The sequence below is a fragment of the Phodopus roborovskii genome, unplaced genomic scaffold, assembly GCF_943737965.1.
Source record: "Phodopus roborovskii unplaced genomic scaffold, PHOROB, whole genome shotgun sequence".
Taxonomy (NCBI): Eukaryota; Metazoa; Chordata; class Mammalia; order Rodentia; family Cricetidae; genus Phodopus; species Phodopus roborovskii.
Genome location: NW_026125708.1, coordinates 1,302,971 through 1,320,534, shown reverse-complemented (window position 1 = coordinate 1,320,534; position 17,564 = coordinate 1,302,971).

Sequence of the window (17,564 nt, the reverse complement as noted above, 5' to 3'; positions counted from 1 at the left end):
ATCTTGGCTCTACCATTTGCAAACCACATAACTTCTCAGCACCTCAGTTTCTCCATCTGTACAATAGCAACATGCATTTCTCGAGTTTCCCACACACTCCACACAGACCTAGAAATGATTTAGCATGATGCCACACATACGGCCGCAGAGTGTCATCTGACTGGGATTCAGTCACTCTAATACTGGGGTGGCCAATTCTGTGTGGTCTCTGCCTTTTTCCTCCAGGAACTGGGTGAAGGAGACAAAAGTCACAGAAATCAACAGAGTCCATAGACTGTGTTATGAAGGGAAGAAAAACAAGACAGAAAACCCAGAATAGCAAGTCTAGTTTAGACAGGCTGGTAGTGCAGGGCAGACTCTTTTAAGGAGGTGCATCTCAGCTGTGACCTAAAGAACAAGAAGCAGCCAGCCAGGCAGACTTAAGACAGAACACCCCAGAAAGGGAGCACAGCAAATGCCAAGTCCTGAAGTGGGTCTGAGCTTACTGAGTCCCTAGGACTACTTGGCAGCCTGGAACAAAGCAGGAGTGAGGAGATAGATGCAGGGAAAATCACAGGCATGGTAAATGTCAGCTTGTGTGGTCCCCTTTCTTTTAGTAGCACAGGAAGCCACTGGAGAGTCTGAAGCATGAATGTGCCATGACCCAATTCACATATTTCGCAGGAAGGTAGATTGTGGGGAGCAGGGCAAGAGCAAAGGTCCCCGTGAGGATCATGCCGCTAAGCTTCCAGGACGAGGATGTGGATCAGGATGGTGCAGTGTGGACTTCATATTGTTTGGGGTGTTCCTTGACTCCTTGATTCTCTGACTCCATATCCCATCTGCCAGCAAATCTTTCACCTCTGTCTTCATAAGTCATCCACAAACCAACCCTTCTGGCCACCATCACACTGCCCTCCCTCCTTAGTCCATGTGTGATACCTCAGGGGTCCAAGCTTGAAGGGTCCCTACATGGATTCCCAAGCCTCTTTGGCCCAGCAAATCAGGTCTATCTGCCCCTTCTGCTCTCATATCCCCTTTGTGCCACTACCCAGTCACAACAACCTCTGCAGTGACTCCCACGTTGTCACCGTGCAAGCTGCTGGGCATGTTTACATGGATTGTTCTCTGCCTAGACTGTTCTCTCAATTAGCAGCATGGCCTTCAAGCTAATTCAAGTGTCACCTTTTCAATGTGACCTTAAATGTAACGCGCTCCCAGCCTCGTTCTTCCTGCTTCACTCTTCTCCCTCCCAGCACTTCTCAGCAGCCATTGCATCTTTGTTTTGTTTCTTTTTGCCTCCATTCACTGCAGTGTGGGCTCCACAGGAACTGCTCTATTTGCTTCATGATGTTTCTAAAGCACTTTCAGCTGTGTTTGCATACAGTGGGCGCTCAAGAGAGGTTTGTTGAAAGAATACACCATCGGAAAATAAAGAGGAGAAAGTCCTACCTGTTTTGGGAAGCTGGATGCATCTTTGACAAAGCACACCATTCCACTAGCCACCACAGAAAGTGGGTGACAAGTTGGTATTTGCTGAGAAAGATGTTAATAGAGACAATAAAGGAGCCCCACCCCCATCCTGTGCAAACTGACAGCTTGGCACACGATTTCACTGTCACACACACATGTGTGAAGCTTCTTTAAGCTTGCCAACGTTGCCATTATTGTTCTGGTATTTGTCACTGCCTGCTGTCCAATGCATGCATGGGTGCCCAACCAGTACCTAGCTTTCCCGGTCCCACAGGCATCTCCAATGGGCATTTGGGGTGGGTGGATGTTACTTCAAGCCCTGCTAAATGGAGCAACACCTTCCCCACAGATATGGTGCTGGGTTCTGAAACAAAGCACCGTTTCCTCCGTGATTTGAGGAGCTTTCTGAGATATATATATCCTGGTCACTCTGAGGAAACTGGGAATTATAATCCCTTCCTTGGGGTTTGCTTGGAGGTAGCCCAAGCATGTGGAAATGAACCTGCCTCACGGACTAGGAAGCTCTGGATGTGGAGGGCAGATTTTCAGTGTTTATTCCTCAAAAGGGAGTGGCTTACCATGTCATTTCAGTTGAGAACAAGTCAATTGATCCACATTTCCCTTGAGGGAGGTGGGCACCTGGATGACTCTGGGGCTCAGATAAAAGCGTGAGGGGATGGAAGTTCCCCTGCAGTGTGGAGGGTTCCTTTGGGCCTTCTACGAGTGTATTTCCATAGGTTTAACTTAGGAGGGGCCTGGACACATGCCCTTAGCTCAGCCAGTTTTCACCATGGCTTTGTGAATACTATTCCTATCCACTCTTCACTGAGAAAACCAAGGCTTAGCACAGTGGAATGCTTTGGGGTTTGTGCCTGTCCCACAGCCTGCATTGTTACTTTGTCACATGGAGTCAGCCATCCCAGAGGGCAGTTGCGGGTGTCAGAGAGAGGGGAGGGGACCGCAGAGGGGTGTGGACAGGCAGACTCCTACCACAGGAGCAGTGTCCCAGTAGGAATTCAGACAATGCCAGAAACCCCAAAGTAATTTTCTAACCCTGGGAAAATGACCTATAGTTTAGCTGGCATGCTCAGTGTGGCAGCTGCGGGAGGGGAGTTGTCAGGGCCTCCCTCCACCCTGCAACTCAAGACACCTCGAGTGTGTGGCACAACTGGAGCCCCAGTAAAGCAGAAAATACCTTAGAGAGCTTCTTGACCCCTGCTGCTCCTTAAATCCTCCTTGTGAATGAATCAGAGCCTGTTCCCCACCCCAGGCCTGGGGCCTGCCTCCAGGGGTCCTGCCTGACACTATGGACTTGAAGCAGCTTCTGCGCTGGCTCCGGGAGTTTCCTCAGCCCTCTACTTAAGTCTAATGCTGATTCAGTGTGTTCTACTTGTTGTCACAAGCCTCCACAGCGCCACTTTACAGCTGGAGAGGTGGAGGCTGGTCAAAGGCACACAGAGCGGCACTTCCACCGTGCATGCCCATAGGGTTCTGCTGCCTAGGAGGCACCATTGTACGAAGCGATAGAGGGTCTCCAGGACTACAGAACCATAGAAAGAGCCTTGGTTGATCCACAGCTAAAAACATCCATTACCTTGCTGGGAGTATGCTACCATAACATGCCTCCCTCACCTGCAGCTTGTCCTGTATCTGGAGTTGTAGGAAGAGCCTGTTGCAAGGAAGCCTTGGTCTTGGGTCCCTCACCTTCCATGAACACCACTGGGACCTTTCCTCTCAGGAATGGAGTCTTATTCATCACCAAAATGGAATGACACTCAAATGTCCACCGCAATGAGATTTGTTCCAGCCCTAGTGTACACTGCTCCTAGAGAAGTTAGCATATGGGAGACTTGGGCTGTGGTTCTAACTCTGCATTTAACACATCTACTCTGCAGTCTCTTACTCTGTAGCAAGCACATCATCATATGTGACCTGGGCCTCCTTCTTGGATCCTGCTAGGTCAGAATTCCCCTCACCTTAAATTACACTGTCAGGGCATGAACAGATGGAGAATATAGTTAACATCCATGCTCATGAAGATCCAGACCACGGTCTAGTGGAGGGGAGACTTTGGGGTAGCAGGTTCCTATTGGGTGGAGGGAAATATGCATGTAGGTAGGCTTCACCTCTCCTTTTGGCAGGCAGCCTTCGGTGATGGTGCTACAGCAGCCAGCCATCTTCTGCTTCAGTATCCCTCAGAGTTACTTTCTCAGCCTTTAGTGCTGAGTAGATAGTGCAAGCTGTCAAGTAAGCAAGCCAACCTGGGGCATGAGCAGAGAAGGCGAGAGACTGCTTAGCTTGGACAGCAAAGAGGGAGAAATTAGCTTTAGAAGTATTGAAAAGTAGGCCTGTGAGCCCCAAGCCAGGGAGGATACTTCTCTGTGTCATGTTATGTGTCAACAGTGGTAAGAATAATGGCCACCCTTTCTCCGCTGTGCTTGTGAACTGTGATATGTCTGGGTGATAGTGTCAAATTCCACCAATAGCCCTGTAAGCAAGGGAGGTTCATTATTTACATAATACATAGCACAGACAGAGCTGTTGAGGCCCAGGCACAAAAGGGACCTACCTGCCCAAAGTCACACAGCCAGTGCCTCAATGCCTGGGTTGGAAACTAGGCAGAGGATTCTTAAGTGTCTGTAGTTTTCATCCCACCCAGGAGTCTCCAGTACTAAGGCTACCACTGCTAGGAATGTGGGGTGTGTCTAAGATCACAACACTTGCACCCAGAAACAGGAAGATTGTGAGTTTGAGGCCTGCTTGGGCCACACAGTGAGGCCCTATTTTAACAGCAACGACAAAAATAAGTAACAATGGCACCTGCACAGTGCTTCCTATATGCCAGCCACTGTCTTAAGTGTTTCCTATCAGTATACTTACTTATTTATTCTGAGCAATACTGCTATGAGATGGGTGCTACAACAGGGTACAGATAAGGGAACCGAAATCATGTTCATTCAAAGAAACTTCTCCTAGAGACGGGGTTGTAACATGTGGGTCAGACCTCAAAGCCCATGCTCACTTTCACCACAGTATAGAGCAGATGTTGCAGAAAGACTGGGGAAAACTCAATCCTCACAGCCCCTGTATGCCCAATGTTCTACACAGCCCAGGCAGCCATTCTGGGGTATGTGGCATTGTCCAAATTCATCACTTTGTCTTCCGAACATCAGCTTCCTCCTGAACAATTAGGTGAGTAGACCTGGTAATCTGTAAGCTCTTGTTCCAGGTGAAGGCCTCAGAGTACCTCTCCTCTGACTTCTCCTTTGCTCTTACATTTGTTAGTAAAGAGTAGCTGAGGCTTGGAGTATGCTGGGGCAGAGGAAATCCAATCTGGTCATGGCCAGACCAGGGAGCTGTTTTCCATGACAAGGGGATGGGGATTAGAGCCCATCAACTTCCCAAATCATCTTCTTGTCTGTGTGTGGCTAGGCAAAACCACCCTCTAGTCTCTCCCAGTCTAAAGGCTCAGCTAGGAAACAAGGAGGACCCTAAGAGAGACATACATGCCCGCCCCCCAGAGAAGGAGACAAGATCTCCTGAGCAAATTGGGAACATTGAGGGAGGAGAAAGGTAGTTAAGATAAAGAGAAGGGGAGAAGAGGAGGGAAGAGGAGAACATGAGGGAGCAGGAAGATTGAGTGGGGGGAGTAATAGAAGAGAGCAAGAAAAGAGATACTATAATAGAGGAAGCCATTATAGGTTTGAAGAGAAAACTGACTCTAGAGAAATGCCCAGAGACCTACAAGGATAACCCCAACTAACAATCTAAGCAATAGTGGAGAGGCTACCTTAAATGCCTTTCCCTGATGAGATTGATGACTACCTTATATGCCATCCTAGAGCCTTCATCTATTAGCTGATGGAAACAGAAGCAGACATCCACAGCTAAACACTGAGCTGAACTCCTGGAATCCAGTTTCAGAGAGGGAGAAGTGATAAGCAAAGGGGTCAAGACTGGAGAAATCCACAGAGACAGCTGACCTGAACAAGGGGGAGCTCATGGATCCCAGACTGGTGGCTGGGAAACCAACATAGGACTGACCCAGAACCCCTGACCATGGGTCTCAGTTAGGAGGCCTGGGCAGTCTATGGGACCTCTGGCAGTGGAACCAGGATGTGTCCCTAATTCAGGAACAGACTTTGGGAGCCCATTCCCCATGGAAGTATACTTCCTTAACCTAGAGATACAGAGGAGGGCCTAGGCGCTACCCCAAATGACTTGACAGATTTTGAAGGCATCACGCTCCCTAGGGAGTGGGGAGGGATGGGATGGGGGGATTGGTGGGGGGTATGGGAGGCTGAGAGGGAAAGGGAACTGGGATTGATATGTAAAATAAGAAAAAAATATTAGATTAAAAAAAGGCTCAGCTTCCTGATTCTTTTTCTCCAGTTGCCTAGCAGCCAAGTTCTCTGCTCCGTGTTCAGCTTGGCTTCTTTGATGCACCTGGAGCTTGGGGTCAGCAGCTGTCCTGACCACCCGAATCATCCCTTCCCCTGAGCTTCGAACAGTAGAAACAGTCATTTACACACAAGAATGTACTCATTGCTGTTAGTAATCCATTATGGCTTCATCTCAAAGACCATACTTCCCAGCTGAAGAATGGTAAACACTACCCGGGAGACCAGCTTGGCTACATCTTTGATGTTTAGCTCCGGATAAATTCCTCAACCTCACTGAACTCCAGCTTCCTCATCTCTATAGTGGCAACAAAACAAAATCAACTAACCAAATATATATTGCTATGCTAATGAACAGCTGAGAGGAGTCAGTTATGATAGTGGATGACCATCTCAGAGCACAGCACATGGTACAGAGTAGGAGATCCATTAAAAAGAACTAAGCTCCTCCCCCTACTCAGTGCTAAGGCTGGAACCCAGGGCTTTTGCATGCTACAAAAGCATGAACCACCCCACTGAGCTACATCATCCTGTAGAAAGTAGCTTTACTTCACACATCTGTGTGATCTTAGACAAGTCAATGAGTATCAATTTCTAAACTAGGTTGCAAGATGTAAAAATATTCTTCCAATGATTATTTTATAAGGAAACAATGAGATAATGAATGTAAAATTCCTTGCATGGCGTCTGGCAGATGGCAGGAAATAAAAAAGTATGTTTTCCTGCTCCACCTAAATCTACACAGAGAGATGAAACTATGTGCCCCAAACATATCTAAGTGCACAAAACTATGTGTTTATAACATTGATATTACACAGATGTGTCCACAGAGAAAACAAGAAGGAACATTCCTCAACCATTTTTTCTGAGGCTAAACAAATAACTAGACACATTTTGATACCCAAGCTAGACAAGAACATGATAATAAAGGAATATTTCAGACAAGTTTGTCTTGTACACATAGACATAAAATCCAAAGTCAAAATATTAGGAGACAGAATTGGAAAACATATCGAAGAGTAACTCACCATGAGCAAGTGAGGTATATTCTAGGAACTCAAGGGTAGAAGATCAACAAAATAAACAAATTACCATTGTCATGAATGTAGCAAGATATATTGATACAGACCCCATGGATTTCAAAAGAAAAATAAGAAAATATCATCTAGAGTTCTTCACACATAAAACTAACAACTCTGACAAAGGGGTTCGGTTCCTTGAAAAGCACAAGCTACTCCAACTCATCCAATGTGAAGTGAACAACTAACAAAAAAATTGATTTTGAAATAAAAAGCCTACCCCAAATGAATCTCGAGGCCTCATTGGCTTCATTGGACAATAATACTAAGAGTATAAAGGACAGTTAACATGAACTCCACATAATCTTTTCCAGAAAGTGGAAGGGGGAGAGGAGACACATTTTAAGAGGCCAACATGATGCCAGAACTGAACAAAAACAATACACAGGCAGAAAACCACAGAACAATGAGAATAGAGGGAAAAATCACTAACAACTGGAAGTCAACAATGTATAAAAGGAATTACACATCACAATGGAAAGGAGTTGGTTCCAGGAATGCAAGGCTGGTTTAATACTTAGAAACCAACCCACGTAATTCTCCATATTGGTGGGCTAAGAAAGAAAAGAGTCACACAAAATCATCAATAGATACAGAGAAAGCATCCAAAATTCTTCTTTAAAAGAATCCTAGAAATCCCAGTCAACATAATGGACAAAGCAAAGAATGGAAAAGGTCAGACAGGACACAGAGACTGGAAAGGAAAATAGCAAATTGCTTCTTACATGCAAACACATGATTGTATACATAGAAAATCTCAAGGGATCTGCACAAAAGTTTCTTAGAACTAATAAGTTCAGCAAAGTCACAGGCTGCAAAATAAATATTAAAAATCCAACCATATTTCTATATACTAGCAAAGAGTATGTGAAGATCAAAATTAAAATGCAATACAGTGCCTAATCTCCACAAACAAAAATATGAAAGATCAATATAATAAAACAGGTAGAACTTTTATACTGAAAAATCACAAAATAAAGAATGCAAAGAACTAAATAAGCAAAGAGGCAAACTCATGTGCCCATGAATTCCAAGAGTCGACATAATGCAGATGTCAGTCCTCTCAATCTGATACACAGGTTTAATGCTGTCATTATCAAAACTTTGACACAGTTTTTATAGATGAAGGCAAGATATTCTAAAATTTGTATGAAAAGGCAAAGAAATTAGACAAGACAATTTTGAAAAAGAACATAGTGGGAGGAACCACTGCACCTGCTTTTAAGACTTATTACAGAGCTACTGTAATTAAGACTATGTGGTACTGGGGGGAGGGAGGAAGGGAGAATAGTGAACCCAGAAACAAATCTTACACGTGTGCCCCGCAGCTTTCTGACACAGGTACAGTAGCAGCTTACTGGAGGGAAGACTTTTGAACAAATGAGGCTGAAGCAGCCAGACAGTAACCGGTAAAACAGTTAAGTCCCAAATCAAACCTAACACAAAATTAAACTGGAAATGAATCATACATTTAATTATAAAAATAAAACTACATAATAGAAGGGAATATGGGCAAAAATCTTTCAAACAGAGGCACTGGTAAAGAATTCTTAGCCATGACATCAAAAACATTATGCATGAAAGAAAACACAATGGATAAATTGGACTTCATCAAATTAAACACTCACTCTGCAAAGAAAACGGATGAAAAAGACAAACTACAGAGTGGGAAAGTATTTACAAACCATGTATCTGACTAGGACTCATATCTAGAATATATAAAGAGCTCAAGACTCAACAGTAAAACAAGACAAGACAAGAGAAAACAAAACAAACAACCCAATTAGAAAATGGGCAAAAGACACGAAGAGACATTTCACCAAAGAGGATGTACAGATGGCAAATAAGCACATGAAAAGTTAGTCAACAACATTAATGCAAATTAATGCAAATTAAAACCACAATGAGATATCACTGCATAACTAGCCAATGACTAAAATTTAAAAATTAGTGACAATACTAAACGCAGAGAAACTGCTTTCCAGACACTGCTGTTGGAGACAGAAAAAGTCACTCTGGAAAAAGGGTGACTGTTTCTTATAAAATGAAACAGGTGACCACCACATGACCCAGCAACTGCCTTCTTTGCTATTCATCCCAAGGAATTTAATACTAATTTTCACACACACACACACACACACACACACACACACACACACACACACACACACACACAAATGTGTGCATGAATGTTTTCAGCAGCTTTCTTTATTGTAGTCCCAAACTGGAAACAACTGAACAAACTGTGGTACATCCACACCAAAGAAAATTACTTGGTAATAAAAAGGAACAACTACTACATGCAATGACTTTAATCGGGGCCCAGAGAATTTTGCTAAATGAAAAAGTTAGTCCCACATGGTTGAACACAATATGTCAGGGTTATGCAACATTCTTGAAGTGTGTACGTTATGGAAATGGGGAGCAGATTAGTGGTTGCCAAGGGTTAAGGAGCGGGTAGGAGGAGGAAGGAAAAGAGCAACTGGAGGGCCTTTGTGGTGTTGAACTGTTTGTAACTTGACTGTGTCAATGTCAATGTCTTTGCTATGACACACACAGTACTCTATTTTTGCAAAGTGTTATCATTGAGAGAAACTGGGCAAAAGGCACAGAGACTCTCTCTGTGTAACTTCTTGACTTTAACTGCATATGATTCTCCAATTATCACAGAATAAAATACATGATTTACCACATTAGCAAATACATCCCATCAATATGTGAAAAAGGAGAATGTATTCACCATGACTGTGCTGATTTGATAAGAATGGTCTCCATAATGCAGTGGAAGAGCAATGAAAGAGATATCATACTAGAGAGAGCCACTCTGGGGTTAGTGAGAAACCTGGTGCTAGGATAACTCCCAATAATCCACAAGCAGGACTCCAGCTAAGTCTCCTAGCAATAATGGAGAGGGTGCCCAAACTGGCCTCTTCCTGTAATCAGATTGGTGAATACCCCAACTCTCATCATAGAGCCCTCATCCAGTAATTATTGGAACCAGACCCAGAGATTCAAGCTCCTGGATTCCATTTGAAGAGAGGGAGGAGGGAATAAATGAGCAAAGATCATGATGGGGAGTCTACAGAGACAGCTGAACCAAGCTCGTGGAAACTCATGAACTCAAGACCTACAACTGTGGAGACTCCAGGGGACTAAACTAAGTCCTCCCTATATGAGAGACAGTTCTGAAGCTTGGACTATCAGAGGGGCCCCTGGCAGTAGGACCAAGATACAAACTTGGCACATAAGGTACCTTGTTGGAGCCCATTTCTTAGACTGAGATGCCATACTCAGTAGCAGTAGGACAAGACATAATACCAGTACACGAGCTAGCTTGTTGGAGCCCATTCCCCATGGTGGGATGTCATGCTCAGTGTTAATGCATGGGAGAGGGGCCGGGCCCTGCCCCAACCTATTGTGCTGACTTTGTTGACTCCTCATGGGGGACCTTACCTGTAAGGAGGAGTGGACTGGGGGTAGGCTAGGTGGAAGGAAAGCGGGGTTGGAAGGAGACGGGGGTGGGGGGGTGGGAGGAGGGATGGGAAAACTGTGGTTGGAATGTAAAATGAAATAAAAAAGTAAAAAGATGGAGAAAAAAAGAATGGCTCCCATGTTTGAATTTTTGATCACCAGGGAGTAGCACTATTAGGAGGTGTGTCTTGTTGGAGGAGGTGTGTTACTGGTGGTGGGACTTTGAGGTTTCAAATGCTCAAGCAGGCCCAGTGTCTCTCTCTCTTTCTTTCTGCTGCCTGTTGATCAAGAGGCAGAACACTTGATTCTTTCTCCAGCATCACATCTGCCTGCATGCTTCCATGTTTCCCACCATGTTAGTGGACCAAACCTCTGAACCTATAGCCAGCCCCAATTAAATATTTTCCTTTATGAGAGTTGCCATGGTCATAGTGTCTCTTCATAGCTGTAGAAGCCCTAACGAAGACAATGACCAAGAGAGTTTTAATCCAGAAATTCAGGGTTGTTAAACAATAAAAACCATCATTTAGACTGGGGTGTAGCTCAGTGGTAGAATGTTGTCTACCATGCACAAGGTCCAGAGTTCCATCCTCAACACTGCAAACAACCAACAATATCTACACTTCACACACACACACATACACACACACACACACACACAGAGAGAGAGAGAGAGAGAGAGAGAGAGAGCACAAAGCCTCAAATTACTGTAGTTTACCTAACATGGAGAAAATAATATAAAACATGTAAAAATATTCTACACAATTCAAGTCCTACATTATTTTTATAAGTATCACAAACAACATAGTTAATGACAAAAGTTTGAAAGCCCCTATAGCCCCTATACAGTGAGACTATTTGTATTTCACAATTTTATTTCCTTGTAATCTAAATCATCACACCAAAGAAATAAAAGGTTTTAAAACAAAAAAAAATGAAAATGATTTCACTTGAATGTAGATGACTATGTACACAGAAAAATCTAAATGGCTTTATAAAGAAGTCAATTGAAGCATTATTTTTAATTATGTGTATGCACATGTATATGTGTGGAAGCAAATGCACACGAGTGCAATTGCTCTCAGAGGCCAGGAGAGAGCATCAGATCCCCTGGACCTGGAGTTACATAGCTCTGAACCACCCCCCCATGACTTGGGTGCTGGGAACTGACCTCAGGTGATAAGAGCAGTATGGAGATAGACAGATGCTAAGCCATCTGTCCAACTCCATAAAGAAGTGAGTTTAGTAAGTGATGAGTGAAGATAGCAAGACCACTAGCAAAAATCAATTATATTCCTTCATAGCAGAAAAAAAAGAAGAAAAAATAGTTTCTAAAAAGCCTGTCAATTCATAATATTATACATATTAAATACTTAGTAATAAATCTAATGAATATGGAGAACCTATATGTTAAAAATTGGAACACATTACAGAGCGAAACTAAGGGAGACTTAAACTGTATTTATGGATCTAGTAAAGATGACAATTCCCATGAAATTAATCCAGAGTTTCTCAAAGCAATTAAGTTCGTGTGTGTGTGTGTGTGTGTGTGTGTGTGTGTGTGTGTGTGTGTGTGTGTGTGTAATTGAAGAAGTGGTCTTAAAATTCATGTGGGAATGGAAAGAGCCAAAAGTCGCCCAGGCAATCTTAAAGGACATAGCTGGGGATGTCCTTCCTGTAGCCACTATCAAAAAGTAGAAAACTATAGTAATTTAGGCATTGTGGGAAGCTGACAAGCAGAAGGAATAGGGAATTTGAAAAACTGAGTCATACACATGTAGCCACTTGATTTATGGTAAAAATGATATTGCATTGGGAACTTTGAAAAAAGTAATGGAAACAGGAAAATGTAGAACTTAGTACCTTTGAAGTAAACACGGACTTCATAAGCAAAGCAGGAAAAGGTGATCCATTCATAAAGGAAAACTTAGATCATTTATTGGTGCTCATGATCCCCCACCCTTAGCTGAGAAGCTATGGGCAATTCATGGCTTCTAGGGGAGGGAAAGTCAGATTTCCTTCAGGGTGTTACTCCTGGTGGGGTGGCCCCACACTCAGGAGTACATGGGCAGCACAATGGAAATGGATGTGTTCTTTAAAAATGAGGACATGGAGTTTGGGGGTTAGGGAAGTGGTGGTCAGTCTGAGGAGACTTGGGGTGAATATGATCAAATGCATTGCATGACATTCTCAAAGAATTAGTAAAATATTTAAAAAGAAAAAAAAAACAAGAACTTCAGTTCATCAAAAGGCTATGTTAAAAGATTAAAAAAAAAAAAAAGCCTCTAAATGAAGCCAGAAAGATCATGAGTTCAAGACCAACCTGATGTACATAGTGAGAACCAATCTCACAAAGGAGGAGAAAAGACAAGTTACAGGACAGGATAAAATATTTATGATAGTTACAGCTGACAAAATGTAATTCAGAGTATTATCGGCAATCCTCCAGGAAAATGTGAAGAGGATTTTGACACACCACAACAATGTGAATATTGAAATGGCCAATGGGCAGATTACAAAAGTACTCCACATAAGTAATCAAAAAGTAAAACACAAGAGCCACACATAGTGGTGCACACCTCCAACGGCAGAGGGAGAGGCAGGCACATCTCTGTAAGTTTGAGTCCAGACTGGTCTAGTTAGTTCCAGGCTAGCCAGGGATGCATATTGAGATCTCATCTCAAACAAAATAACAACAAAGAGGAAAATGCAAGTCAAAACCATAGTAAGATAGTAAGTCAAAGCCATGGTAAAAACCACTATGAGGAGTAAAATTAAAGAAACAAACGAGCATGTGTGGGTGATGGAAGAGAGCAATGGAAACAGGTCCACATTGGTGGACAGCACACTTGGACAGCTCATTGGGAAACCTTGCTGCAATATCTGCCTGGCTGTGTTTAGTGAGCCCTCCATGTCTAGTCTCTGCATTTCTGCATTCAGCCAGCTAGGGATGGAAAATATTTGGTGTGTGTGTTGGGGGGGGGGGAGTTGCAGCTGTTCAGAACACGTGAAATTTTCTTTGTCTGTTATTATTCCCTAAATCATTCAGTATAACTATTATACAGCGTTGACACTGCAGCGGGTATTGTAAGTAATCTAGAGATGATGTGTGTAAAAGGGAAGATGTATGAAGGTACTATGCAAATACTATGCCACTTTACCGTGAGAGACTTCAGCATCAGAACATTTTGGCACCGGTGGGATCCTGGAACTAATACCCCAAGGATACTGAAGGACAACTGTATATGCTTATCCGTGACCTACCAATTCAATTCCAAAAGACATCCACAAGAATGCTTCTAGCAGTCTTATACGTAATAGCCCAAACCCTGAAATTACCCCTAAGTCCCCAAATTGTGGTTGCCTGGGCAACTGTGTGGAGGCAAGCGCTCAAGGGAAAAATGATGGTGGCAGGAGCTAGGGCAGCAATAGCATGGGGGAGGGTGGCTGAGGAAAGGGAAGGGAGGCAGAGCTCACAGGATCCCTTAGCTGGATTGCATTTAGGAGGTGACAGAGAAGCCAGATCCTGGGCCTGAGCTCCTGGGAGGACCAGTGTGCCTTTCATTCCGGAAGGAAAGAAACTGTAGAGAAGGAGGTGGGGGTGGGGATGGAGAAAGACTTTGCTTAGGTCTGAAGTAGGTTGGAGGTGTGGTGGGGACTAGGTCAGAAGGTAGTAGTGAGATGTCATTCCCATCTTCTACCCCTGACTCCTATACTCTAAATTCCCTAGTGGGGAGAGGTGTTAACGGCCAAACGCCCTTGTGAGAGGACGACCAAGCATGAAGAGGGGGCCACTGGGCCTTTGGCTTAATCTGGTGTGGTTCAGAAAGCTCATGAAGCACTAAGGTCAACATTGGGTTCTCTATAGCCTGTAATCCTGCAGTTTGTCATTACTGAATGCCTGTGCATTCTGACCCAAAGCCCCAGTTCTGGCTTCTCCAGAACTTTTTGTTTGCTTGGTTTTGTTTGTTTTGAATCAAGGACTTATTATGTAGCCCAGGCTGTTTCAAAAACGCACACTACTCCTCCTGCATCATACTTCAAAGTGTTGGAATTACAGGCATGCACTACCACACTTAGCACAAGACTGGGCCAACCTCTACCTTTGACCTTTCCCAAAAGCTGTCATCATCCCCCCCTCCCCTGTCTACACTACACAGCGGGACCTCACTTCTGCAAAGATGGGATCTACCCTCTCTTTACTCCCTGCAAGGATTTCTTAGTGTACATTTCAAAAGGAAGGTAGAACCTCAGGAGAAACTGAGGCCCACAGATGGGAAGAAGTTGATGAAGTTACACCAGAATCCAGATGAGGAAATGCAAAGGCTAGGTAAGAACTCAGACCTGATGCCCATGCCTTAATTCCCTTTTCTACTTTTGAGTAAGAAAAACCTGATGATGGCAAGGCAGGCATGAGGCACTATTGCATTCAAGAGGGGTGTAGAGGCAGACAGGAACCCAGACACACCCAGAAGAAGAAAGACAGATAGAGAAGGAAAAGCAGAAAGACCGGGAGAGAGAGACAGACAGCAAGCAATACTATGGGAGAGGAACAGAAAAGGAAAGAAGAACACAGAGAGAAAAAAGAATAAGAAAAGAGAAGAAAGAGACAGCAGGCAAGTAGTGGGGGCTGGCCTCCTACTCCTGCAGAGCTTGCAGGAGCCAGCCAAGCCCACAGTCCTGTAGAAGGCAGAGATGGGTGGCCCCAGAAATCCTTACCTGCCAAACCCCATCAGCCCTCAGAGGCCCAAACCAGAACTGAGCAGTCGATCTAAACAGAAAACAAACAGAGCAAAATGAAAACACTCTGGCTGCCCCCCCGGCTGCGGCTCTGCGCATTCATTGGCCCCCTGGAGGCCACTGGGAAAGCAAGGCACAGCTTTTGTAACCCTCCTCTCTCTCTGAGCCCCCCAGCCCCCAGCCACCCCCTACTAAGAGTCATAGACTCTGCTCTGTTCAAGATGCCATAGCAGAGGAAGGGGGAGGGCTCTTGAGGCCTGGGGGGGCAGCGAGGGCTAGGGGGGTGTTCCCTGTCCTTGGCCTGGCACAAAAACAGTAAGGCTGGTGGGGTCCTGAGGGTGGGACGCAGGGCTCCACTTCCCCCCACCCGGGGCCTGGGATTCCTAAACTGCCCAAGAAGGGACTGCCCTGGGTGTGGCACGGGTGAGAGGCAGGCAGCAGGCCTGGGAAGGAGCTTATGGAGTGCATGTCAGTGGGCTGGGTTCCTTTCTTTATCCACTGGGCTCCGGAGCCAAAAACCACGCCAAAGTTCTGTTCACAGTGTAAATTTATTGTCACCAATAGATGGTACAGTGAAAACTAATTTTTGTTTCGCTCTTTGCAGTGACCAAGCGTGCTCCCTCCCCTACAAGCTCACTGCCCTCTCTGCACCCTCCGGAGGGCTCTGGGTTGAGTTCTTTTCCAGAAGATGACACTGAGACTCTGGGAGGTAAGGTGGTGTGGGGAGAGGCTGGTCCTGAATAAGCAGGAGCTGGTTGGTGGATGCTGAGGCTCAGATAAGTTCGTATAGGCGATTAATATTTGTTACGAAGTTTACAGCTCTATAGATTAAACATTCAGGCTCTGCCTAGGTTCAGGCCAGAACTTCACCACTTACTGTGTGACCTTGATATGGTTAATAACTTTCTCCGTGTCCCAGTTTCCTCATCTTTATAATGGGCATTCCGGTAGTAAACGTCTCATAGAGTTTGGCAAGAGTATGTCTGGTATTCTAAGTAAAGCACTTGGCAGAGCACCTGGCACATGAAAAAATCTCAAATACTAGCTCCCGGTGCCCTCACTATTGTGGTTACTTGCTAAATTCTGCTGAGCGCTAAGAATCAATAAGCAAAAGCAGCTATGGTGCCTGCCCTGCTGAAGCTTTGAGGAGCCAGGGGAGGTGACCATTAACCACAAAGGAATGCGACAAAAGGGGAATTGCAGCGGGGAGAAGAAGTGCTGTGTGCCTCAAGAGAGGTCCACAGGGCCCTGACAATGCACATGTCTTCACCAAGAAGATACAGGAAGGAGTCAAATGGCAGGAAAAGGAAAGGGTAGCATCTTAGAGGGTGCACTATGAGCAAAGGCCTAGGTGTAGCAAGGACCAGGAAACCTGGCACAAAATGCAGATGGAGATGCAACTGCAAGCTGAGGACAAAAAAGAAGAGGGGCGGTTTTAAGGATGGAGTTCTACGACTAGAAAAGGGCTGTGAGCTAGGCCTTATGGCACATGCCTGTAATTCCACCTGTGTGGGAGGCTGAGGCAGGAGGATAACAAATTCAACACCAGCCTGGGCTATACCATGAGTTCAAGGTCAGCAAAGGCAAGTAATTGAAACTCTATATCAGAGTAAAGGTTAAAACAAGGCTGGAGATGTATGTAGTTCGGTGGTAGAGTGCTTGTCTAGCAAGCACACAGACCCTGTTGTTTGGAAAAGCAGGGCTACCTCTAACATAAATTTTAGACTCAGAAGAGAGAAAGGACAGACATATCAGAGAAGGTGGGCAGCGTCTAGGTGTCAGTCTTGACCGTGCTGTGTAGATTGTCTTGGGAAGTCCCTTTACATCTTGGCCTTCATTTTGGAGTTTACTTAGGGTCATTGTGACCTTTTCTCTGGTTTGCTAAGCTCTACCCCAGCCCCTATACTATCTTCCCTTCCTCTTCCAGTCCCTAGTGCCTCCAGCCCCAACACGACATGACATCCAGGTTCTGCTGGAAAGAAGGCTGTTATTTGGGGCATACGTTATCTCTTCTGGCTTTTCCTGCACCCATGCCTGGATCATCTCTGAGGGCTTCAGGGTATCACAGCATGAGAGTTATGCAGGCCTGGTCCAGAGCGGCACAGGAACCCCCGCAGAGGCTGCTGGTTGCACTGGAAAGCCCAGAACCACAGGCAGCTGAGAGAGGCTGCCCCCGCCAAGATGATGGAGTGGGTGTGACATAAATTTCTCAGGACAGGCAGCAAAAAAACATTTACAGCCCCTCCTTGCTGAGTCTGGTTCCAATCACCCCCCCCCCCGTCGGCCAGCTCCCTACAACCGCCACACTGGGCTAGCTCCTCCATAAGCTAACTTCGTATGCTTTTTTTATCGTTATTCCTTCTTCCCTACTGTTTAAGACACATATATAAAGATTCTCATTCTCTCTCTCTCTCTCTCTCTC